This window comes from Chionomys nivalis, chromosome 5 (genome assembly GCF_950005125.1).
Source record: "Chionomys nivalis chromosome 5, mChiNiv1.1, whole genome shotgun sequence".
Taxonomy (NCBI): domain Eukaryota; kingdom Metazoa; phylum Chordata; class Mammalia; order Rodentia; family Cricetidae; genus Chionomys; species Chionomys nivalis.
In genome coordinates, this window is record NC_080090.1 from 489,276 (window position 1) to 515,694 (window position 26,419).

The 26,419-nt window shown below is 47.3% G+C and overlaps 2 protein-coding genes across 2 annotated transcripts in view; both read right to left on the reverse strand.

The window, feature by feature from the left end:
- The window catches only part of Ephx1 (epoxide hydrolase 1), a 53,983-nt gene extending 39,834 nt beyond the window's left edge, over nt 1–14,149 (reverse strand). The window contains exon 1 of the mRNA XM_057770693.1: nt 14,099–14,149. The gene's annotated coding sequence lies outside the window, so the exon portion shown is untranslated. The remainder of the gene's footprint in view (nt 1–14,098) is intronic.
- The window catches only part of LOC130875056 (epoxide hydrolase 1), a 31,421-nt gene extending 17,212 nt beyond the window's left edge, over nt 1–14,209 (reverse strand). The window contains exon 1 of the mRNA XM_057770692.1: nt 14,099–14,209. The gene's annotated coding sequence lies outside the window, so the exon portion shown is untranslated. The remainder of the gene's footprint in view (nt 1–14,098) is intronic.
- Between the last annotated feature and the right edge of the window lie 12,210 nt (nt 14,210–26,419).

A 26,419-nucleotide genomic window follows, 5' to 3' on the forward strand; every position in this document is an offset into this window, starting at 1 on the left:
GACATTACAGGATTCAGTACTGCTTTTGGCTTAAGGCATTCATGTGGTGGGATGTCTTGGAAAGTATTGTCCTTCAAAAAGCTCAAGAATAGAGTGGTGTGTGTGTGTGTAAACCAACAGATCTAAAGAGTAATTTAAAGAGTAATTTAAATGTCTCTTAACATTCGAATCCAGGTGACAAGAGTATTAGTATTATCCATTATTGTCGTGGTTTGAAAGAAAATGGCTCCCATGGGGTGTGGGACTATTAGGAGGTGTGGCTTTGTTGGAGTAGCTGTGGTCTTGGAGGACGCGTGTCACTATGGGGGTGGGCTCTGAGGGCTCGTGTATGCTCAGGTCATGCCCAGTGTCTCAGACTACTTTCTGTTGCTTACAGATCAAGATGTAGGACTCTCAGTTCTGTCTCCAGCACCATGTCTCCCTCACGCCACAATGCTTCCCACCATGATGACAACGAACTAAACCTCTGAACTGTAACCTAGCCCCAGTTAAATGTTTTCCTTTATAAGAGCTGCTGTGGTCTTGGTGTCTCTTCACAGCAATAGAAACCTAACTAAAACAATGTTATAAAACAGTAGTATGCTTTGCTCCAGTGCCTTGGAGCCCCTGGGCCTCGGACTACAAAGCAGGACCAGCTGCAGTGTCTCAGTTCACCCCTGACTAACACTGCTTGTTACTTAATAGCAGGTAATAATAGCACACACAGACCTGAGCCTCTGACTAGCCTCAAGTAGCTTGCATTGCCCTTCTGCAGGCTGGGTTTGCTGCATTCGCTAATAACAGTACAGGTGAACCCACTATTCATGGACCTTTTCTAAAAACAAAGAAACAAACACAAAAGTCCCCCAACACTTATTTAAGATAAGAATCAGAGAAGAGCAGTGCCTAGCTACATGCTTGTGGGGGCTCCAATTCATGGCCAAAGACTGCACTTCTGCCACAGAGAATGTTGCATGTCCCCTCCCTGGCTCTCTCCCCCAGGACACGTTGACAGTCTGAAGCTTTCAAACCAACCCTGGGACCTCAGAACACTGATACTCGTGCTCCCAGATACTGCGGCCCCCATGGGGTCTCCTGGATGGTGAGTCATTTCTCCTCCAACAGAAGGGATAATAAGCAATATCTTCTGCTAGACAGTGGGTAGTACATCCTGGAAGGGGTAGAGCCTGGAGTTCGACCAATCAGAGCTGGTGTCCATGGTGTCGATGGGTATCTTTGCCCACGCACCCCTCTTCCCGAGACTGAGCACTTGGGATGCCCACCATCTAGAGCAGGGTAGACGTGGCTCCTGCTTCTTCTGGAGACTGGAAAAGGGGCTTCAAGCACTGATGGATAACGAAGTCCACGGGATGAAGAGTACAGGTGTGGAGGTGTGTATGTAGTCTAGGAAGGGTAGGAACACTGCTGCAATTCACCGTGGTGGAGGTCACTGCAGGGAGACACCATCATGAGCCTGGGTGGTCATGGGCACCTCACTGTGATAAGCCACTGACTTTTTCATGGGCCTTCTACAAGAGGTCAGGCTCAGATGATCCAGTTTCTGGAAGAGCGTGGCTCAGAGGATAGACCTAACCTTGAGTCCTCTGGGAAGATGTGTCCTTTCATTGTCCCTAAATGTCAGGGACCATGCAATGCCTGTGGTCAGGGCTGCATGTTAGCACAATTATACAGTGAGGATGTTATTCTGTAGTAATAAGAGCAGCGGGCTGCATTCCTGCCGCCCTGGCTCACGGCTGCCTGGCTGGCTTATATACGAGCTGTGATGGGGCTGCATCCCCGGCACCCGGCTGCCCGCATGGCTAGCTTATGCCCCAAAATAATTACACAGACACTGTATTCTTTTAAACACTGTTTGGCCCATTAGTTTTAACCTCTTATTGGCTAGCTCTTACATTTTGGTCTAACCCATTTCTAATATTCTGTGTAGCACCACGAGCTGGTGGCTTACCAGGAAAGATCTTAACCTGTGTCTGTCTGGAGTGGGAGAATCATGGCGACTGCCTGACTCAGCTTCTTTCTCCCAGCATTCTGTTCTGTTTACTCCACCCACCTAAGGGTTGGCCTATCAAATGGGCCTAGCCAGTTTCTTTATTAATTAACCAATGAAAGCAACAGATTAGAAAGAAATCACTCCTACATCACTACCTGGCTTTCCTCTAGGGCTTCTGTGCCATGACACCCCAAATAGCAGCTTTGACACATTGACGTTAGGGACAGGAGAATCTTGGAGGTACAATAAGGGGCTTTCTAGTGTTTTCTTTGTTAGGTGGTTCCGTTTGCAGCTCTATCATTCAGCAGCTGTGGGCTCTGGAGAAATTGTGAAACCTTTGACCCTTTGTCATCTAGAGTGTGGGGATCATCAACCTATCAGGCTGCTGGTGAAGACTGAAGGGCTCTGAGCAGGTGCTCCACCAAAGTGGGCGCCCTTTCCTTTTCCCTAATCCACTGTGTGGGACCCTCATATCCAAGCGCTCTACAGCAGCCTAGGTGCACAGAACCAGGCTGAAGGTGAGAGGGTACATAGTGGAGACCCCCGTGTCCTGAGGCGCCCACTGTCCTGCCCATGCACCATCACCAAAGCTGTGATGCAGGATTAAGCCCAACCCAGTTCATGGAGGCCTGAGACCATCCATGTTCTGTAAGCCATGTCCGTGGGGTGCCTGCTTTTGCTATTAGCTCGGAGAAGTTCTGTTCTCACCATCAAGGCTCCCACTGCTGTCTGCTGAGCCTCTACATTGTAGCAAAGAGCTACAGTGATGTCTTCTGTGTGGTTCCTTTCTGGTGCAGTAGAGAACATTCTAACCTCTTAAAATACCAGGGTTAGCCCAGCGGTGATGGCCCACACCTTTAATCCCAGCACTCGGGAGGCAGAGGCAGGCGGATTTCTGTGACTTTGAGGTCAGCCTGGTCTACAAAACCTAGTTCCAGGACAGGTACCAAAGCTACACATAGAAACCCTGTTTTGGAAACAACCTAAATGCCCCTCTACCGAAGAATGGATAAGGAAAATGTGGTACATTTACACAATGGAGTACTATACAGAGAAAAAAAATCTTGAAATTTACAGGCAAATGGATGGATTTAGAAAACATCATATTCAGTGAGGTAACCCAGACCCAGAAAGACAAATATAATATGTACTCACTCATAAGTGGTTTTTAGACATAAAGCAAAGAAAAACCAGCCTACAGTTCACAATCCCAGAGAACCTAGACAAGGGCGGTGGTGGCGCACGCCTTTAATCCCAGCACTCGGGAGGCAGAAGCAGGCGGATCTCTGTGAGTTCGAGGCCAGCCTGGTCTACAAGAGCTAGTTCCAGGACAGGCACCAAAGCTACAGAGAAACCCTGTCTCGAAAAACCAAAAAAAAAAAAAAAAAAAAAAAAAACCAGAGAACCTAGACAACAAAGAGGACCCTAAGAGAGACATACATGGATCTAATCTACATGGGAAGTAGAAAAGAATAAGATCTGAGTAAATTGGGAGCATGAGGACCTTGGGAGAGGGTTGAAGGGGAGGGGAGAGGCAGGGAGGGGAGTGGAGGAAAATATATACTTCAATAAAAACAATTTTAAAAATAAATATCATTTTAACATGGACAATTCTAAGTTGAAACTTGATGGAACAAGCTATATTAACAGCAAAACTACAACTGAGTAAGAATTTTCATGTTTTAGAAAAAAAAAGTATATTTCCCCAATATTTTTTTTAAAAAAAACAACTCTGTCTTGAAAAACCAAAACCAAAACAAAACAAAAAAAAAACCCAAAAAACCCAAAAAAAACAAAAACCCCACCAGGGTTTAGGGGATATCGGGAAAGAAGAGGGAACAAAACAAAAGCGCAGGTCCCAAGTCCTTTCCACCACGCTAGCACCTGAAACTGGGGTCTAATTTATCTGTACCAAAGGTTTCTTTCTCCCAGTAGTCTTTTTATTTGTTTTGTAACCCAATGTTCCAATGAGGAAAAACACCTGCTCGGAGTTGGAGAGGAAGCCTTTCTAAAAGAAGGCAGGGCTAGGGGGGTGGCTCTGGGCAGAAGTTCCTGGCACATGGAGATGTGTTTGGTGCCTAGTGCTACAAAAGCCAAAGGAAACCGTATTTTCTCTCTTGCAGCCACGGTATTTGCCCCATGAAATGATGAGTTGAGTTGCCCAGTCAAGAAGATGTGTGTGTGTGTGGGGGGGGGGGGGTTGTTTGTTTGTTTGTTTTGATTTTGGTTTTTCAAGACAGGGTTTTTCTATGAAACACAGTCCTAGCTGTCCTGGAACTTGCTTTATAGACCAGGCTGGTCTCGAATTCACGGAGAGCAAGCTGCCTGTGCATCCCTAGTGCTGGGATTAAAGGTGTGCGCCACCACCTACTGGAGAAGATGCATTTAAACAACAGGCAGCTGGATACATTTGTTACAACATTATTGGGGGGGGGAGGCATTGGAAAGATGGCTCAGCGGTTAGAAGCATTAGCTATTCTTTCAGATGATGGGGATTCCATTCCACTCACATCCACCTGGAACTCTAGTTCCAGGTGCCCTGGCATCTGCCCGCATTGTACACACAAGGCTCACAGATATACACCCAGGCAAAACACCTAGGTGCATAAAATTAAAAAAAAAAAAAACACATAGTAACTGGAGGACAGGGGTCATTTATTGGAAATTTGGGGAGCAATCAAATCCTTATAGGAAGGATTAAGGTTATACCTATTTTAATGTTAGGTGCTGGTATGCATCTCACCTTGGTGGCAGAGTGCTTGTCCAGCATAATCCATGCCACAGATTAAATATTGTACTTACTAGCTTTTGTACCATTCAGATAACTTTTAAACAAATGCACATGTTATCTACTCTATTAAATGTAAATTTTAGTTCTACATTTCTACACCATGAAAAGCTTTATCTGGGAATCCATTTCAACAGTGTAAGAGTCTTGTACAACACACCCAAGCAGGTGTGACAAGAGTGATGGGGCACTGCTGTGCGACTTCCTTCTGTCTGTGACATCCATGAGACAAAGATCGGTCTGGGAACCTATGTGTGCCAGCAGTCTGGTGAAATGTAAATCCATGCAGACAAAGTTGGCAAGATGGGGACTGGGTAAAGATGGGTGTAGGGAGACGGGGACAGGGTCATTGGAGAACTGGTGTGTAAGAGAGGGGGACATCGTTTATATCCATGCAGTGACCCCACTGTCACTGCAGAGACGGCCGAGGCATGTGTGTTTATTCCAGACTTTCTGTGAGTCTCACATCTTTATACCTGCCCACCAGCTTGCTTTCTCAGGTGTCTCCCAATCTCCAACACAAGTGGCATGGAACTGTCATCCTGTCCCCTGAGCCTTTCATCTTCTGGGGTTTCCACTCCCATGCTGCTATTCACCAGCTACCGCCAGGTTCCCAAACACAGATTCCCTGGCATTCCCTTATTCCACTGACATATCTGTAAGCTCCACAACTTTTCTTCCAAAGCATAGCAATCAAGTCTACCTCTGCCATCACACCCAGCCCAGGCACCTACAGGATCTCCCCAGGACTGCTGCAAGGCCCCTGACAGACCCCTCCCCACTTAACACTCTCTCTCTCTCTCTCTCTCTCTCTCTCACACACACACACACACACACACACCCTCAAGGAACTTCCCATGATTACAAGACAAAGAAAAACTGCTTAATGTGTCCTTGAAGGCCTGTGTGGGCTGATGACCCACCTCTCCCTGGCGCCCGCAGTTGGACCATCTTTGTTTAGTTCTTGTGTTCAGCCGTCTCTGTTGTCCCAGAGCTCTGAGGGGGCTGCTAACTGCCACCTCCTTCATTACTGTTGGTGCCTAGTCCCCGTGCCATGGCTTGTGCCTCTTACAACAAGCAGGCTTCTTCAGGCCCCTTCTTAACTCTCAGACCTTGCACATGACAACAGAAGTTTTGAATGAAAAGGATTTTAAAATCTCCTTAAGCAATACAGCTTATCTCTCAGTCTAGTCTGGATGCTAAAGGACTGAGGATTATTCAAAGCATGGAGAAAGACTAGAGAGTAGTGTTAGTGCCAATGGGTACTCACGGTGAGTCCCAGGGTTTGGGCTGCCAACTGCTCTTGGAGAGAAGTCTGCACTCTGTAACCCAGCAAGTGCTCAGACATGCTCCCTGAAGTCACCCTCAAGTACAAGCTAATAGTGACTCAGCAGATCTGCTCTTTGCAAGTTACAGGCCTGGATACTCGGGGGCACTTTCCAGAGCCAAGGCCAACCAAGAGTCCAGCCCTGCCAGTGTTGGCAGTAGGCCCTGGGTCTGACTGGACATGAGGCTTGCAAGAGTTCTTGGTCATGGCGTGGGCTCCTGGAAGCTCCTCCTGGGGCCATACACTTTGGTTTGGGAATTATGAGGGCAGAGGAGATGTGGGGAAACCATGTTCCTGTTACCCTCAGATGTCAGGCCAGAGGAGAGGGAGGTGAGGCCTCCTCTCAGCCTAATCAGCCCTGCAATCCCATCTCCCTTCCTGGTCCCTCCTGTACTCCAGCCAGCCTGTCACACACACAGACATTCCTGTCAGGGAGCAATGATGGACAAGCAGAGGCCTCCTCAGACCATACAGTTGGCTAATGGCCAGTCTCTTCTCCCTCAGGGCCACTGTGGCTCTGCTTTTGTGGCTCTGTACTGGGCCTAATGTCTTGTTTCTCTCAGAGCACGGCCTTGGAGCTGAGCTGAGGAAAACAGATCAGAGCTGACCAGCAGGAGAAAGTTGGAGTATTTTTGAAGGCAAATGTGGAAGAGATAAAGAAGGGAACGGCGTTGGGTTCAGCAGAGGTGGGTGGAAAATTTAGGATCTGAAAGTGAACTCTGCTGAAGCACCTCAGGGCCCAGGGCCAGCCCAGCTGGAGGCCAGGCCCTCAGTGCTGTCCCTGTACCCTAAGGAAAGAGACTGTCCTTGTCCAGGCCTCAATCTAACCACCGCCAGAGGGGCTGGCTGGGGAGGGCTGGGAGCACACGTGCGAGCGGGCGGGCCCTGAATGGCTTCGGAGAGGGTGGAATACTTCTAGCATGGAAAAGTCACGTGAGATTATTGGTTCAACCCTGTGTTTATAAGCCTTAAACCTAAGGAGGTTGGACAATTAGCCTGCTAATTAGTTAGGAGTTTTATTTTATTTAGTCTCAAGCAAAAGTTCCATTGCAGATGTTTTTAAGATCTCATTAACTGTGGCCTCGTCTCCATTTTATGGGTTCTCAAACAAACATACTCTGCTAAAAATTCAGGAGGCAGAGGCAGATGGATCTGAGTTCGAGGCCAGCCTGGTCTACAGAACAAGTGTTCTGGAAAAGCCAGGGCTACACAGAGAAAACCTATCTCAAAAAACATAATTAATAATAATAGTAATAATAATAATAATTTTCTCCAGTGCTAGGGTGGGCCACAGGGCCTCACTCACACAGGCACATACTCTATCACTAAACTGTTACCCTGCTCTGTTTTCACTCACTTCCCCCAGTCTGCCACATAGCTTTTAACGTCCTCTGACAACATAAGAGCATTGCCAGGTCAACGTGCTAAAGCCTGGGAGTTTCACCAGAGCCCTCTTCCAGCTCCCGCTCTGCCAACTAAAACAGGAGCGGTCACATTTTCCACTGGCTTAGATGTCTGAGGAGCACGGCTCACCTGCTTTAAGGAGGATGAGTGTATTTCACGGCTGCTGCTGCGCTGGGCTGACAGATGCCCGTGCTGGGACAGCAGGCGTGGACCATCCAGCATACATACCATTGCCTTCCTTCCCACCACACCCCACCCTCATGTGATTTTCCTCAGTGATCGTAACCTCATGGTCTAGAAGCTTCCTCACTGCAGGCAACAGGATTGCCAGGAGCCTGGGCCTTCTGAGCAATCCAGTCCACCTTCCTGGCTTCTTGGATACCGGGAGAACTTCCTGCAGAGCCCTCTGAGGCCTGGCCAGCCTCTCAGCACTGTTCCCTAGGTTGTTTCATTTTAGGCTGGGAGAGTACTGAATTTGCTTATAGCAATGTCTAGGTTGCAAAAAGAGAATCAAAAGTCTCTGAGGCCTATGAGTAAAGAGTTAAAGCATGTGCCATGGGAGTTGGGTGTGGCTCAATGGTAGAGCACTTGTCTAGCATTTGTGAGGCCCTGGGTTCAATTCTCAGTACTGTGCTGTGGGATAATGCTCTTGTACACTGCAAGGATTTGTCACTCATATTAGTTTAATAAAATGCTGATAGGCCAGTAGCCAGGCAGGAAGTATAGGTGGGGTGACCAGACTAAGAGAATTCTGGGAAGAGGAAAGGCAGAGTCAGTCACCAGCCAGACACAGAGGAAGCAACGAGAATGCCTTACTGAGAAAAGGCACCAAGCCATGTGGTTAAACACAGACAAGAATTGTGGGTTATTTAAATTATAAGAGCTGATTAATAATAAGCCTGAGCTAATAGGCCAAAAAGTTTATAATTAATATAAACTTCTGTGTTTCTTTGGGATTGACTGTGGGACCAGGCGGGACAGAAACTTCTGTCTACAGGAAAGAAAAAAATCCCAAGGTCACCTCTGAGTTAAGATGCCCGACCCTAACAGGACATCATCTCCTCCTGAAGTACGGGCTCTCAGAGGTCAGGGCTGACAAGGGCTGGGTGGCCTCCATGATGGGGTGCATGGTGAGAAGAGAACAAAGTCACCTCCCCTCACTGGGGCTGGAGGCTTTCATTTTTCTGGGTAGTTCTGTTTTCTCAGTGGGGCAAGCTGGTAGGGCAGTAGATCTGCCAGAGACAGGCAAGCTGCAAGTGGAGAAAGCACCCCACACTCAGTGGGCAGGGGAGACCAGCTCCCCTAAACTGCCTTGTCACCCTCAAGCACTCAGGTCCAGAAACCTGAGGTCTGACTTCTTTATATTTTAAAATGGTTTAAGAAACAAGCCGTCCAAGGAAAGTGGATTTGCTTACAATTTAGACAAGTGAGGGGTCTCTAAGTTTTTCCACACAACATCATCTTACACCTTATAGAAAGCCATGAAACAAGGGCCATACACACCGGAGAGTATATACGTTGATGACATGACTCCTCCAGGGCATGCATAAGGGGAAGGTTTTTACTGTAGATATGAGGGAGAGAACCACGAGAGGCATCTGGAAGAATCCATGGAAGAGAGGGAAAGTAGTAGATTGAGCATGGCCAGCAGACTGGACCCAGCCATGACGGAAGCAGGAATGGAGCAGACAGAGCAGGAGAGGGGTGTGTGTGTGTGTGTGTGTGTGTGTGTGTGTGTGTGTGTTTGGGATGGGGGCTAGTGAGGGAATAAGAGATGAAGACAAAGAGACCAAGAGCACACATCACCAAAATAACAGGCTCTAAGGAGAAGGAACAGCTGTAGTGAGGGAGGCCCAGGAGTTGGAGAAGTTTATGGTCATGGAGGAGGTGAGAAGAGCTAGGCACCTGTGATACTGAGGGAGCCTGGAGGCCAGCATGCACTTTGGTGTGCTAATAGGCACCACAGATTGCTGTTTGTTCCTTCTGCAGTGGTGAGGAAACTGGCTCCTTCAGTAGAGGGGAACAGGCTTCACAAGTTCCTGAGGAACGCTGACTTTTGTCTAACCACCAGGAGTTGGGGAAATGGAGCTTCCTTTGGACCCAACAGTGAGACAAGCTTACTTGTCCTTTCCCAGGGCCAAGGGAACATAGGCCGCCTCTGCTCTTTGTTCTAGAGATGGATTTTAATTTCAAGTCTTGGCTGAAGAATATGCAAGTCTTAAAGAGCCTCCTGCTTTTCAAAGAGGAAAGAATTCACTTATTTTGGGCCTGCAGGGTTCTCTGTCCTTAAGTCTACTCTTCTGACGAAAGTCCACTTAAGTAAAAAAAAAAAAAAATCAAGACAAACTGCAAATGAGAAGGCAGTCTGTAGCCCACCTGCTAGCTCGGGGAGGGCAGAAGTAAACTTCTAAATCTCCCTCAGGGGCATCAGCATGGGGCCACGGCTACACTTCTACTTCAGACACCAACCCTGTCTGCCAGGAAGGAGTTTGGGTCTGGTACTGCCTAAGAGCCAGCCTTCCAAACAGTCACGGTCACTCCTTTTGCAGGAGAGCCAGCTCTGGGTAGAGTGGACAGAAGACAAGCCAATAGCTGTGTCAGGTTCAAATCCTGGGGGTTAGTTAGATAAAGGCCAGCATTCTTCAGGCACTAGTGAAGCCTGTTCCCCTCTACCAAGGGACAAATGGCCCTCTCTGGTACCTATTCACATGCCAAAACCCATGCTGGTCTCCAGGCTCGCTCACTATCACTAGTACCTGTTAAACATTTCAGAGTTCATGCTGGCACCCTGGCTCTTCTCACCCTCCCCTATGCTAACTCCCCAGCGGGTTCCCTCCCTGCTCATTGTTCTTATAATCCTGCTATTTCTGCTATTGCTGTGCAATCTCTCTCTCTCTCTCTCTCTCTCTCTCTCTCTCTCTCTCTCTCTCTCTCTCTCTCCTCTTTCTTGCTCTCTCTAGGTCTCACACTCAGTTTCTCCCTCTGCTGGTTCTCTTTGTCTTCCTCTCTCACTCGCTCCCTTTCTCTCCTCTCATGGCCAGGTCCCTGCTGGCCACGACCAGCTGACTACTTTCTCTTCCTGCTCTGATTCCTCAGGATGCCTCTGACTGTACTGTCCCTCACATCTACAATAGAAACCTTCTGCTCACCCAGACCCTGGAGCAGCCACATCCTCTTTATACAAGCTCCTCCTCACCTGTGACTCTCTGATGACCCATGGAGGCACTGGGACCCCCTACCCATGACTGTGGCACCCCTTAGCTTTCCCGGGTCACAATGCAAACTGCAGCCAGCCAGGCTACAGCCAGGCAAGGGTGTCCATGGCAGGAATGCTCACGTGCTCGGCACCTAGAGAAAGTTCACTGAGAGCCTGGATTGTGACATTGCAGTAGAAAGACAGGGAAAATAAGGGGACACTGAGAATAAAGGAGCCCCTTTCCCCTGGGATCTTGTTAAGTCTTTGCCAAGAATTTTCAAACTGCCTGCAAGAGGCTATAATCCTGAGAGAAACCCTCACAATAAGACCGAACCATGCTTAACAGTCAAACCATGTGTCTCCACTTCCTCATGATATACAGTAAGAACTCCTTTGACCTTTTTTGGCCTGCTTTAAAAAAAAAATTAATACTCCTTTCTTATCAACAAACAGGTGTACAATGAACCCCATAAATCACTTCATAATCTCAGATACTAAATAAAAGTTTAGATAAAAATAGTTATGCTAAGACATATTTAATCTAAATCCTTTGAACAGGTTGACTTCAAAACTCACCAAGAAACTAGGTGGGACTGTCTCTTGAAATGGCCCTCACACACAGACAGGTACCACCATTATACTATGAGACGGTTCTCATGGTTGTCCTATGTGACAGATGGGCACCACCGTTGTTCTGCGGCGTCTTCCTCTGGGAATAACATCACCATCCTACCTAGGGCCATCAAGGAACGGAGATCACCCTGGCCCCTTTGTCACAGGGAGAACACACTGACAGCTAGGCCAAGGGCAACAGAGATCTTAATATACCCTGGAAGGAGGGAGAGGAAAGGCCACACTGATAAGCTGTGTCCTTGCTGCAGCCGACAGCCAGACTTTGGCGTTATCACCTCATGCAATACTACAACCTAAAAAATAAAGGGGATTTCCCTCTGTTTTCAAGAGCACTTAAAATTCAGAGAGGAAGTTTGCTCCTAATAATCTAACCAGTAAGTGCCAAAGAGACGTCCACACTGCATCGCTGCTTACCAGTCTCTCCAATGCTAAAGGCAGCAAAGACGCCTGCTTCTTCTCGGTACAAGGCTTCTTGCTTGTTGGCGGGCCAGCTAGAGAATTTTCTGTATGGCCTTTTCAGTAACACAGTTGGAACAACACTTTTCCCCTACAGTGAGCTCCCCAGGCCTTGGAAGAGCACACAGGGTGTGGCTGTGCAGTGGCTTGGCTCTCCGGGGAAATGGGGGTGACCAGCGGCAGCAAAGGGAAGGCAGGCATTGGGCCATGAGAGAAGATGCCACTCCAGCCCTGTGATGGTGGCAGGGCATGCAGGCCACTATGAGAGTGCCCTCTGCTGAGAAAGCAGGAACTGTGATGTCCCTCAAGAAAGCCAATAAATCCTGGTAGTAGGGTAAGTGTTTCTCTGACCTAGTTGGTGTGACTGATTACGTGATGGAGATGGGGACCCAGTCTCCCCACTGCACTGGGCACCATCATGCAGGAGAAGATTCTGAGCAGAGGTTGGTTTCCTCTTGGGGACCCCACTGAAGACTCTGCCACATCACTAGCTTGGCCTGATGACCACCTGCAGGTAACCCAGGAAGTGGGGCTGAGTAGAGGCCCTCTTGTCTCTAATCTCGTCCTTGACTTCTATTGCTCCCCATCCTCTACACCCAGGCTGTGCTCCATGTTTTCTGGTCTCAGAACAAGAATCAAGAAATGGAATTTGGACAGCTTCTGCCCTTCAAATTCTTGAGCCTGGGCCAGAATGCTAGGGAAAAAAAAAAGAGTGTAGGCACCAGGTAGGTAGGAGCTATGCCTGGGCATGCTGGCACCTCTGTAATGGGAGAACAGGTAGGATGTTGCTCATAGTGATAGGGGCTTTTTGTAGGCACCACTTGGGCACTAGGCAGAAAATGGGCACCCCAGAGGTCTGGTGGAGGTGCACACTTTCCCAACTTTCACTAAAAATCCCTCTCTCTGCTCACCCCGTACTGTGGTAGCTGGGGTGTGTTAGGCACAGCCAAAAGGCAGGCACAGTCACACCAGACAACATGGAGCATTAGAAACCGTGCTGAAGCTCCCACAGCTGACTTTCTGAGCAGTTAAGAGCCTAGGGGAAATTTTCTTTTCTTGGAATCAGGACGGCAGAAAGCTCGGGTTCCTCTCTTTGACAATAGTCACTCCTCTCAGACTGCAAACGAGGACATAAAAGTCATCCACACGAGGCGTACCCTCCTGCCTCAGGACCTGTGCGTTCTTTCCTCAGTCTAGCGCAGCACCCCCGCCCACACACAAAGTGACTTTCTATCTCTTCAGGAGTGTTGACATGTTGCCTCTGTGAGGCCTTCGATTTCCACTCAACAGTCCTTTTCTCTTCTTAATACTTTTCTGTTTTCCACCGCACACATTATCTTCTAATACAATTTAAAATGTACAAATATATACTTGTTTATTTTGTGGTGCTGGGTTGGATTGTGTTTGTTGTCTGTCCAAAAGCTCATCCCATGAAAGCACGCCCCCTGCCATTCCCAGGGTGTAGGGCAGTATATGAACAGCCGTCCGGGTCCCTAGGCAGAGCCCCATTGGAGACACTTCAACAGGGACACAGACAGCCATCACGTGGCCCTCCTCGTGTGGGTATTTGGGAATGGAAACTGTTTGCTGAACACGCCCAAGCTTTTTTTCCCTCCCTCCTTCGTCTTCTGCTACGTCAGACCAGGCACAGACAGTGAAAGGCTCCTCTTGACGAAGGAAGCCACTATCACACTAACAATGTTATTATCCTCTGAAGCACTGTGGCTTAAAAAAAAAAAAAAAATCACGCCGAATTCAGAGGTAGAGAAGCAAAACAACCCAAAAGTCTAACTCAACAGTTCTCTCCAGCAGCGGCAGAATGCTAGCAAAGGCGCGATCCTAGTCTCGGGCGAGCTGCGCGTAGGTACCCGATGCTTCCACCTCCCGCCCGATCCCGCAACCCAGCGCGGGCAAGGCGAACCCCGCTTTGGGCCGCTGGAAGTTTAAAAAGCGGGAGGTGCGGAGTGGAGAAGTTAAAGGGTCCCTGTAGCTCTAGCGCCCTCAGCCACCAGGGTCGGGGCAGGTGCCTGGACAAGCCCCGAGCCTGGAGCCGAAGGGATAAACCTGCACCTGTGGGGAACCGAGCGAGAGGGCTAAGGAGCGGCCCTGTCAGGCCTAACACCCACCCCTTGCTTCCGAAGCGCACCGGACGGCCCAGGGAAGGGGTGGGGAGGAATGGGGCGTCGGACGCAGGACGAGAAGGCATGGCCTAGAGCACGCCGGGGCCCAGCCTTGGGATGGGGGAAGCGCATTTAACTGCAGGAGCTAAACGCAGCCCTTGCCACCGCTGTCCCCGGAGCTTACGGTTAGGATCGCGCTCACGCTCCGGCGGCCGTAGGTGTGCAGTTCCTCCACTCCCCAACTCCTCTTGCAAGTCTGCCGGACTCGAGCTGCGGGGACCCCAGCAGCCCGTTAGCCCCGCCCCCACTAGCCCCACCCCTCTCTCGGCTCCACCCCCGAGTTGCCTAGGCCGCCAAGGCTTGCAGAGTAAAGGTTTCATCTTGCCAGGCAGCTTGCAGCCTGTGGAATCTAAACCCAAAAGCCGAGCTGGCCAGGATGACAGCCTTTCTCCCACCCTTTCTCTCACCTTTCTAGCGAGCAGTTGTAATTATTTTATAAATGAATTGGCACGTGAACAAAGTTTAAAAACAAAACCAAGGTCTGGGGATAAGCTTGGGGGGTCGGGTGCTTGTCTTGTATGGACAAGGCCCTGGGGTTCATTCTCAGAACCACAGAGAAAATACAAGTAAGCCGGGCGGTGGTGGCACACGCCTTTAATCCCAGCACTCGGGAGGCAGAGGCAGGCGGATCTCTGGGAGTTCGAGGCCAGCCTGGTCTACAAGAGCTAGTTCCGGGACAGGCACCAAAGCTACAAAGAGACCCTGTCTCGAAAAACCAAAAAAAAAGAAAGAAAAAGAAAAAAAGAAAAAAGAAAAGAAAATACAAGTAAATAAACTAAAGAATGAAGTGTGGATATAAACACACACACACAAAAACCTTGTCTTTAAGCACACACTGTGAGGTGTGACAGGGACGCCAAGCATAGGCCAGCACAGCGAGGAAGGAGGCAAAGGTGCCCAAGCAGAAATGTCAACCACAGTTCCTGGCACCCTTGGGGCTAACCTCCTCTCCACTGGCCAGCCTGCCCAGACCCCCATCGTCACCTCTGCTGCGCTCCTAAGACTGGCCAATAGCATCTACGTGCTTAAGTCAGCACACTGACAGGATGACCAGGTACAGCACTGCGAGGGAGGGCCTAGCCTGCTGGGGCCTGCTGGGAGGTTCAGGTTTATCCCTCTGCACAGATTTGAGGGCAGGGTTCTAAATTTTCACCTCTTACCCTTGTCTCCAGCCTTCTGCGTTGCTCACCATGGCCCAAACCTTCCCCACTCTATGAGGGGCAGTTTCCCTCCACTGAACATAGCCCCTTCCCACCGCCGTGGAACCCCTGGAGAGCATGTTGCCAATCCTCTATCCAAACATGGAATCTCCTGGTACTTCAGCTCTACAGCATTCAACACCTACCCTCTCGCACCTGTGGGCCTCCCCCAAAGTGCACAGTCCAGGCAAGTCCCCGAGCCTCCCTCCAAACTGCTCCCATAGGAGCTCTGTCTCTTGCAAATCACCAAAGTGGGCACATTTATTATTCCTAACCCAGTGAGGATGAAAACATTCTAACTCACTGGACAGTGGTGGTGCACACCTTTAATCCCAGTACTTGGGAGGCAGAGGCAGGCGAATCTCTGTGAGTTCAAGGCAAGCCAGGTGATGACTATACCGTTGTGAGGACATGCTGAACCCACTTGTCTTAGTTAGGGTTCCTATTGCTGGGATTAAAACTCCATGACCCAAGACAGCTTGGGGAGAAAGGGGTTGGTGTCAGCTTATAGCTCTTTGGTCTCACTCCAGCACGGAGGGAAGTCAGGGTAGGAACACAAGGCAAGAACCTGGGGACAGGAGCTAAAACGGAGGCCACTGTTATTGGATTGCTCAACCTGGCTTGTTCAACTTGCTTTCTTAAAGACCATGTGCCCAGAGGTGGCCCCACTCCGGGTGGGCTGGGCCCTCCCACATCAATCACTAATTAATAAAAAGCTCCACAGGTTTGCATACAGGCCAATCTTACAGAGGAACTGTGGTTCCCTCTTCTCCGATAACTCCAGCTTGTGTCAATTTGACAAAAGAAAACAAAATCCAATTAGGACACCACCAAACCTGCAGTGTTGGATAAACAGGGCCTGGGTGTGGCTCTGTAGTAGGACACTTGCTTGGCAAGCAGAAGGCCCTAGATTGGATCCTCAGCATGGTAAAAATGAACAAATAAAGAAACAGAGTATAGTGATATGTGCACTACATCTGAATAAAGTCACAGTTGAAAACAAATAAAACCAAAGCAGAGAGGTAGCCTTGACTCCCTCTTGCCTGTCACCCACAGGCCATGAACTTTAATGTGGTGCAAGAGGCTTCAAAGTCTAGTTTACACAAAGGAGGTTAACAAACACGAGAGACAGAGAGTTCATCAGAGCTGGGAGAAGTTCAGACAGCTTTCCTGTGTGTTTGCTCAAAAGCCATCCCAAAGCTCAGTGAGGGAGAGAATGGATACAGTGTCACAGCTAGAATAGATTATGTTTGAAAAGGAAAGAAAGAAAGAAAGAAAGAAAGAAAGAAAGAAAGAAAGAAAGAAGAAAGAAAGAAAGAAAGAAGAAAGAAAGAGAAAGAAAGAAAGAAAGAAAGAAAAAAGAAAGAAAAAGGCTGTTTCTTGGCATGTGCTTTAGAATATCCAGGTGCCTCCGCCTGGATCTTAAACACCCTCCCCTCCTTTCCTGTGGTGGAGCTCTGTTTCTAAGCAGGTGCTATTGGGAGGTGTGGAAACTGTGTAAGAGGTGGGGCCTAGGGAGAGGTCAGCAGGCCATGCTCCCGAAGGGAATCATGGGACCCCATCCTCTCACCTTCACTGCTCCAATTCCCTGGCTAGGAGTTGAGCATTTTTTCTCCAGTATGTGCTCCTGCCATGATGTGTCACCCCAGGCCCCAAGCAAGGCCAACAAATCAAAATCTGAGACTTCTAGCCGGGCAGTGGTGGCGCACACCTTTAATCCCAGCACTCGGGAGGCAGAGGCAGGCGAATTTCTGTGAGTTCAAGGCCAGCCTGGTCTAGAAGAGCTAGTTCTAGGACAGGAACCAAAAGCTACAGAGAAACATTGTCTCGAAAATAAAAAAATAAAAAATCTGAGACTTCTAAAATTCCAAATCAGAACAAACTTGCTTTCTTCATAAGCTGATTACTTCAAAGCTGACTCATACACACTCAGGTCCAGAAGAAACTTGGAGCTGAGGGCGAACTCTGGTGTCTGTGAGCACACCGAAGTGCATGTTGGCCTCCGGGCTCTCTCAGTACCACAAGTACCTGTTAGAGAGTCCGTGTTGACATGCCGACCCTTCTCAGCTCCTCTCACCCTACTCCCGACCCGAAACTTCTCCAGCTCATGGGCTTCCCTCCCCCAACCTCTCATTCCCTTTTAACTCTGCTATTTCGGCCATGAGCTCACTTGGTCCCTTTTTTCTTGGTTCTCTCTCTCTTGGTTCCCTTTCTCTTATTAGACTCTTTACCACCTCCCTCTCTTCTCATGGCCAAGTCCAGCCTGCTGGCCATGTCTCGCCTACTGCTTTCTCTCTCTGTTCTGGACTCTTCCATATGCTTCTGGCTGTACTCTCCTGCATATCTACAACGAAAACCTTCTGCCTAATGATACCTTGGAGCAGGCATGTCATCAGTTCACACATCTGGTGCTGAAACCCTAAGTTTACACACATGCCAGACTTGAGAAACGTGTGGGTGACAATTTGGATAAAAATCACAGAACTCCTCCTGAGTCTTCCCGTCCCCAAAGGAAACCCAGGCCAGCTTGGCGCGATGGTGTTGGCTTGAATTTCAGATGCTTGGGAAGTTGAGACAGGGAGATCACAAATTCAAGGCCAGCCTGAGTAAAATAAGACTCCATCTTGAGAGATAAAGGAACGCGGGAGGAAGAAAGAAAGAAAGAAAGAAAGAAAGAAAGAAAGAAAGAAAGAAAGAAAGAAAGAAAGATTGACTTGTGCATCTAATCCCTGGACAGGTTAAGATGTTCTGGAGCTAGGCATGGTGGTAGCCCTGCAATCCCAGCATGTGGGAGGTTCAGGTCTCAGGAGACAGTGAACTTGAGGCCAACATGGGCTGTTTAGCTAGACCCTGTCTCAAAAAACAAAACCAAGCAAATAAATTTAAAAATTTTTATACTTATTTATTTATTATATATACAATATTCTGTCTGTATGCCTAAAGGCCAGAAGAGTGTACCAGACCTCATTACAGATGGTTGTGAGCCACCATGTGGTTGCTGGGAATTGAACCCAGGACCTTTGGAAGAGCAGCCAATGATCTTAACCGCTGAGCCATCTCTCCAGCCCTAAATTTTTATTTAAAAATTTGTGTATTTGGACAATGAGGACTGCTGAGAAGTTAAGAACAATGGCACTGCATTTTGATCCTACTGCACGTACTGACTTTGTGGGAGCCTAGGCAGTTTGGATGCTCACCTTACTAGACCTGGATTGAGGTGGGTGGTCCTTGGACTTCCCACAGGGCAGGGAACCCTGATTGCTCTTAGGGCTGATGAGGGAGGGGGATTTGGATGGGGGAGGGGGAGGGAAATGGGAGGCGGTGGCGGGGAGGAGGCAGAAATCTTTAATAAATAAATAAATTTAAAAATAAAAACAAAAAAAAAACAAAAGGAAAAAAATTGTGTATGAGTGTTTTGTCTGCTTGTTGGTAAGTGCACTACATGCCTGCAGTGACCACAGAGGCCAGAAGAGGGTGTTGGATCCCCTGGAACTAGAGTTACAGATGTTTGTGAACTGCCAAACTCTGGTCCCCTGCAACAGCAACCAGCTTTCTTACCTGCGAAGCCGACTCTCCGAACAAACACATCCTAAAACCCACAACCCCCAGACACATCCAGTCTGCTGCATTGTTCCCACTGTTCTCATGGTGACTCTTTCCCACCCAAAAACTGGTAGAAGAGCCTGTCACTCATAAAGTTCAGTGAAGTATAAAATGCAATGTCTGTGTGAAACTGTCATGAAAATACTTCATTTCCCGATTGCATGGTGGACAAAACAAGGTTTTATTCTGTAGTTTTGTCGATGGTAGTTTTCATAACAGACCGAAAACACTGATAGATACAGAATGCATCTTTCTTCTCTTAAGCCAGACATTAAAAGATTGGCAAAAAATGTAAAATAATGCCATGTTCTCTCTATAAGTTAATATAATAACCTTCGATATGCTGCTAATCAGAAAAGTGCCTTAGCCAAATCTATGAAATCCCTACGATGGAATTCCAGCCCTTGGGAGACAGGGTTAGGTGGTTCTCTGTGAGGTCAAAGGCAGCCTGGCCACTCAGTGAGTTCCAGGACAGCCAGGGCTACATAGAAAGACCCTGTCTCAAAAATACAAAAAGAAAAAACAGTGTCTTAGTGCTCTTAATTAGTTTTAGGTGTTTAAGGGGATCCTGACCAGGCAGACTCTATGGAGTATAGATGCACTCATGCACCCCAGACCCTAACTAAACATCAGACAAATGGAGTACAGTAAAACCTTTCCCACCGTGTTTTCTCAAATCCATTGCTTTCCTTTCCTTTCCTTTTTAAAGACAGAGTCTCAAGGTCAGGTTAGCCTCCAAGTTGTAATCCTCCTGCCTCATTCTCCTGAATATTGGGATTCCAGACATGTGGCATGGCTTTCTGATTGTTTTTATTAATGTGTGTTAATTTGCATTACAATGGGTTTCATCATGACATTTTCAATCATATATAAAAAGTACTTTGGTTATAATTCTCCCATTATCTATACCTGTCTCCCGTCCTTGGTGCCTAACAGTAACAATAACCCTTCCTTCATGTCTCTCTTTCTCTCTTACTCCACATGAGAGGACACATACCATACGTGTTCATCTTGATTTGCTGATCATAATGATCTCCAGTTCCATTTTTCAGCAAATGACACAATTTCTTTCTCCATGGCTAAACAATTTCCCTCACATCAGCTAAAAGAGAGCTACCTCCAGCTAAGGGATCAGACCATGTCAGCTGAGAGCGCCACCTTCAGGTGGGGATCAGACCATGTCAGCTGAGAGCGCCACCTTCAGGTGGGGGTCAGAGTGTATTAGCTGAGAGAGTGCCAACTTCATTATTTTGGAGGTAAACCTGAGATAGCAGTCAAGAGAGACAGTTTCTTGTGTGGCATCACGTTGCCTGCGTGCTGTCACTTGGAAGAAGCTCTGCCTATACTTGTTCAGAGAGCAATACCTCCTTCTGGGAAGCCAGGCCTTGCAATCATTCTGTAGGCAGATACACACACCAGCAGCAGAAACAGCCAAGCGAGGCCCTATCCCAGCTGTGGCATCACACTCAGCCACCAGAGAGGTCAATCTGCCTCCTGCAGTCACAGAGAAGGAAGCGTATCTTATGACCCCTAGATCTACAGTCGATCTCCCTATGCCAGCTCAGAGAGTTACCAGCTATGGCCTTAGACCTCCTAGGAACGGTAGGGGTGGATGTACCTCTACCATTCACGGCTGAGTCCCATCATCGTCTGGCTTCTGTGACCCTTCAGGAACCGCTCCACTTGGATTCTAACACAGCCACCTTTGGCTATGGAGGATGAGCTACCATTGGCAGAGGCCGGTGAGCCAGACTCTACCAGTGGCCTTCCATCCCCAGCTGTAGCTCAGCCCGGTGAGCCAGACTCTACCAGTGGCCTTCCATCCCCAGCTGTAGCTCAGCCCTCACCTGAGTCCTGGCCCCAGTCTCAGATCCATCCATACCCTACCATAAGATGACACACTGCACTTTTTCTGGCTTCCTTTTTGGTGTTTGGTATACTGCTTTCAAGAGCTAGTGTTAATACAGTTTCTCCATTAACTAACTTTAAATTGTATAATCCAGGGTAAGACGCCTACTCACCCCAGAACTCTACTGCAGACTGAAGCTCCAAGCAGAGCATATGGGTCCCATTGGGTCACGGGTCATCATAACGGAAGGGAGGGAAAGCCTCTGATTTTACTGGGATAGGTGAATTCAAGAAATATGGACTAGAGAGAATGCTGCCCCTCGCTGCCCCCAGCAGTTAGAGACCTGCACTCACTAGTCCGGCTGACTAGGTGTCCTGAAAGGAAGTCCCCATTTGAGCCGTGGGCTCCTGCTATGATTTGGATGTAAATTGTCCACCATAGGTTCCTGTGTTGAATGTTTGGTCTTTAAAGAGGTTGTGGAACCTTTAGGAACTGAAGCCAAATCAAATACAGTGGGTGACTAGAGGTTCATAGCCTGGCCTTGACTCCTGGTCTCTCTTTGCTTTCTGAGCTCAGATCTGGGCAAACTCCACTGTCACAACACGAGTCCACTCCAGTGGCCATGCCTGACCTGACTTTATGAACTGCATCCTTGACAGGGTTTCTCTGTGTAGTCCTAGCTGTCCTGGAACTCACTATGCAGGCCAGGTGCCTGCCTCTGCCTCCCCAGTGCTGGAAGCCTGTGTGTACCACCATGTCCGGCTTCAGACTGCGTCCCTTAAACCACACCCCCAAATAATCTTTCCTCCCTTCAGCGAGCGGTTCAGCCAGTTACTTCATCGTAGCCTAGAGAGAAGCAACTAATAAGGAAAGCTGGTTTCAAAAAATGCGGTTGTTTCTGTGATTAAGCCTCGACCATGCAGTTTTTAGCTTTAAAGCTGGTTTCTTGGAGGGATGTGGCAGAGTTGTTAAGTGTAGGCCAAAGACTCTACAAGCAGAACTGAAGGGGCCTTTCCTATGGGAGTCCAGGAATAAGAATATAAAAATGTAGACTCCAGAAATAAAAATGTAAAAATAAAGAAATATAAAGCTGTAAGCCTAGGAGAACGAGAGCAGACTGTCTGCAGCTTTCTCAGCAGTTTAAGGATCAACAATTAAGAGTGGGTTACTCAGTCAGGTGGGGGTGGCACACGCCTTTAATTCCAGCACTCAAGAGGCAGAAGCAGGAGGATCTCTGTGAGTTTAAGGCCAGCTGGGTCTACAAGAGCTAGTTCCAGGGCAGGCTCCAAAGCTACAGAGAAACCCTGTATTGAAAAACAAGCAAAACAAAACAAAACGAAAAACAAACGAAAAGGTTGGGTTACTCCTCTTTACAACCCATAGCTCTATTTGCGAGACTGAAGCGGCCCTCTGCAAACTTAGGGTCGTTCTGCAAACTGAGGATCAGCTTTTAGATACCCCCCTGACCACTCATGACCAGAAACTGATGTGAGTTGGGATAACTTTTAAATGATGGGATGTTTTTGACTTTTGGTTTTACATTGCCCCAGACTCTTCCCTGCCATGCGAAACTGGCAGTGCCAGGGGAGGTGCAGAGCCTTGGTGACCACCGTCCAGGAAGGCCAGGGAAAAGCAGTGGACTAAATACAAACACTAGTTTAACTGAAAAACTCTGTTAATGGAAATTGCAAAGAAGGGAAATTTGTGTCTAAGTTTCACCTCAAGATTGTAAAGATTCCTTTGCTATGGCATAACGCTTACTATAAAAAAGAGGAGTAAATAACCAGACAGTCGCCAAGACAAAACAGCAGCCTACAGAATAGGAAAAGATCATTACCAACCCCACATCAGACAGAGGACTGATCTCCAAAATATACAAAGAACTCAAAGAAATTGGTCACCAAAAGAACAAATAATCCAATAAAAAAAAAATGGAGTACAGACCTAAACAGAGAACTCTTAACAGAGGAATCCAAAATGGCTGAAAAACACTTATGGAAATGCTCAACATCCTTAGTCATCAGAGAAATGCAAATCAAAAAACTCTGCCATTCCATCTTACACCTGTAAGAATGGCCAACATCAAAAACACTGATGACAACTTATGCTGGAGAGGTTGTGGGGTAAAGGGAACACTCCTGCATTGCTGGTGGGAGTGCAAGCTGGTACAGCCCCTTTGGATATCAGTGTGGCGATTTCTCAGAAAATTAGGAAACAACCTTCCTCAAGATCCAGCTTTTGGGTATATACCCAAAGAATGCTCAATAATACCACAAGGACATGTGCTCAACTATGTTCAACTATGTTCATAGCAGCATTGTTGCCACAGCCAGAACCTGGAAACAACCTAAATGTCCCACAACTGAAGAATAAATAAGGAAAATGTGGCACGTTTACACAATGGAGTACTACACAGCAGAAAAAAATAATGACATCTTGAAATTTGCGGGCAAATGGATGGATCTAGAAACATCATATTGAATGAGATAACCCAGACACAGAAAGACAAATATCATATGTACTCACTCATAAGTGGCTTTTAGACATAAAAAAAGCAACCTACATATCACAATCCCAGAGAACCTAGACAACAATGAGGACCCTAAGAGAGACATACATGGATCTAATATACATGGGAAGTAGAAAAAGACAAGATCTCATGAGTAAACTGGGAGCGTGGGGATCATGGGAGAGGGTTGAAGGGGAGGGGAGAGGAAGGGAAGGGAGCAGAGAAAAATGTATAGCTCAATAAAATTTTAAAAAAAGAAAAGAAAAATCTATTTTCCAAAAAAGAAAGAAAAATTTATTTTTTAAAAAAACTGAGTTGAAGATTTAATTGAAGATCCTTTAGTGTCAAAATAAAACTTTAAACTATTAGTGTCATAAATTTAAACCATAAAGTTTCCACAATCTCCTCAACTGGGAACCAAGCATTCAAAACTCCTGCCTGCAGGGGGCATTTCATACTCAATCCATAATAGACCTTTCCTTAAATTAGGAAGGACATTTATTACAATAGAGGCTCCAACCACCTCCTTTCAGGTTGCATTTGTCTTGGCTGAACCTCATGCTGATCTTGACCTGGAAGAAAGAATGGGGAGAGAGCACTGGCTGTTCTCATACTTACACCACCCAGAATAAAGGAAGCAGAAGGCTGTGGTAGGGGCTTGGAGATTGCTGTTTCAGGGCACCCCAAAATGTCTACCTATCTATTGTGAAATATTCCTTTACACTGTGTGAAGATATGTCACTGTGATTGGTTTAATAAAAAGCTTTATGGCCAATAGCTAGGCAGGAGATATAGGCAGAGCTTCTGAACTAAGAGAACTCTGGGAAGAAGAAAGGTGGAGTCACCAGCCAGGGCAGAGGAAGCAGGATAGGCAGTACAGAGTAAAGGTAACCAATTCATGTGTAAGAATGTAGGTTAAAAGATTAACTTAAAGATGAGAACTAGTTAGGAACTTGTCTAAACTAAGACTGAGCTTTTATAATTAATAATAAGTCTCCATGTTGTTCTTTTGTGAGCTGGCAGTTAAAGAAAAATCTGTCTATATCCATCCTCATAAACATAAATATGTAAGTGATTTGCAAAACTCATTGGTCTCCCAACAGTTCTCTGTGTTCTTAATTAAAATATTAAATGACCTGACTATGGTGGTGCGTTCCTGTATTCTCAGCTGTTTGGGAACCTGAGGCAGAAGATTTGCCTGTTTGAGGGAAACCAGGGCAGCAAAGATATGGCATTAAAACAAAATAAAAAATAAATATTAAACCTTGTAAATATTAAACCAAAATTAAAAAATATTAAATGGTTCAATGATACACGCCTGTGGTGTTAGCTAACATTGGAACAGTGGTAGAAGGCTGCCATGAACTCAGGAGTTCAAGGCTGGCCTGGACAACATGTTGAGAACCCCATTAGGAAAAGACAAAGGTGGGGGCAGACAGAGGGAGGAGAATATCAGAGATAATAGAGACAACGGGGACATAACTCAGTAGTAGACTTCTCACCCAGCACGTGCAAAGCCCTGGGTTGTCTGTCAGAGGCAAAGTCTCTTTATGTAGTAGAATTAGCCACAGAGAAATGGATTTCCTGATCACATCTCCATTCATGCTTTCCCCTCCTGCCCCTGTTCCCAGCCTCAGTCAATTATCCTGGTCCTCTTCCTAGCAGGTCCCATTCCACTTTCCCATCACCTCTTATTTAAGAGCCCCCCACCCCCCGTCAGCTTTTGAGTTTCATGAGGGTCTTATTCTTAAGCTTTGCCTGTTTTAGGCACAGATGTGAATTCAGAAGGCACCTGCTGAGATTTATTCCAAGAATAAATAACTGGACCATGGATACATGGGTAGTGATGGAAATAGAGACAGTGTTTTAAGAATGGAAGTTGGCTAGAGAGCCGGGATGGGTCTGAAGCAAAGATGTGACCTAGGGTGTGCATGGCGACCCTTCATACAACAAGGTCAGCCCTTGCCTTTTCCCCTGTAGCTCCTGCTCTTGTGTGAGCTCTGTCCCTTACGAGCATCCCTGGGGGGGGGGGGAGCTTTCCAGCGTTTCTGTTGAGTCCTTTCATGCGTTAATTGTCTTAGTTACTTTTCTGCTGCTGTGATAAACACCATGTCCAAGGCAGCTTAGGTAGGAAGAGTATATTTGGGGCTTACTGTTCCAGAGGGTTAGAGTCCATCACCATGGCCCTGGGGAAGTGTGGCAGCAGGCAGTCTCAGTGACTGGAGCCAGAAGCTACAAGGTGAGGGATTGCATCTTGAGCTGCAAACAGCAAGCAGAGAGAGTGAATTCAAAATGGCAAGTGGCTTTTGAAACCTAAAAGACTATAATGAGTCTTTCTCTGTACTACCAGCTCCCAAATAACAACAGAGAGACTTTTTTTCTGTAGACCAGGTTGGCCTCAAACTCACAGAGATCCATCAGCCTTGCTTCCTGAGTGCTGGGAATAAAGGTGTGTGCCACCACCACCCAGCCACGGAGACCTATTATTAATAATAAAAGCTTGGTCTTAGCTTAGGCTTTTTTTCTAACTAGCTCTTATAACTTAATTAACCCTTTTCTATTAATCTACATTCTATCACTTAGTTTGGTTATCTTTCCTCTGTCCCATATGTCTGATTTGTTCTGTTGGCTTCTCCCACGTGCGTCGATCGTTTTCTCTTCCTCTCTCTGCCCAGAAATCCTTTCTATCTCTCTTGCCTAGCTATTGGCCGTTCAGTTTTTATTACACCAGTCACAGCAACACATCTCACACAGTGTACAAACATTCCACCACAGCCCTATAACACACTTCCTCCAACAAGAGCACACCTCCCCAGATAGGGCCACCAACTGGTGACCAAGGTTCTACGTGGCTGGGAGTATGGGGGACGTCTCATCCAAACCACCATATTCTGTCTCTTTGTGTCTTACTCCCTTGACCTGTGTCCACATTTTAAGATGAGCCTTCAGACTGACCTGGAAATCTCTCGGTCACACAAGATTCCACAAGATCATGGCATTTTTAGGTTTTGAGTGGAAAAGACACCATTAGACATTTTCCTCAGAGGTTTTGCCAAGGTCTTCTGCACCAGAGAGCTCATGTCACTGATCCACTGTAGACCACAGTTATCCCATCCTTCAGAACAGCAGTTTCTTGTCTAATCATCTGACACCACCTTGTGGCATTGCTGCTGTCAGGAATCAAGGAGGTATGATACTGGAGCAGAGGCATTTCTCATTCTTCTTTGTCAAATGTGTAGGCTGATCCTCAGTAGCTTTGGGGTCTTCCTTTTTTCTAGAACTGGA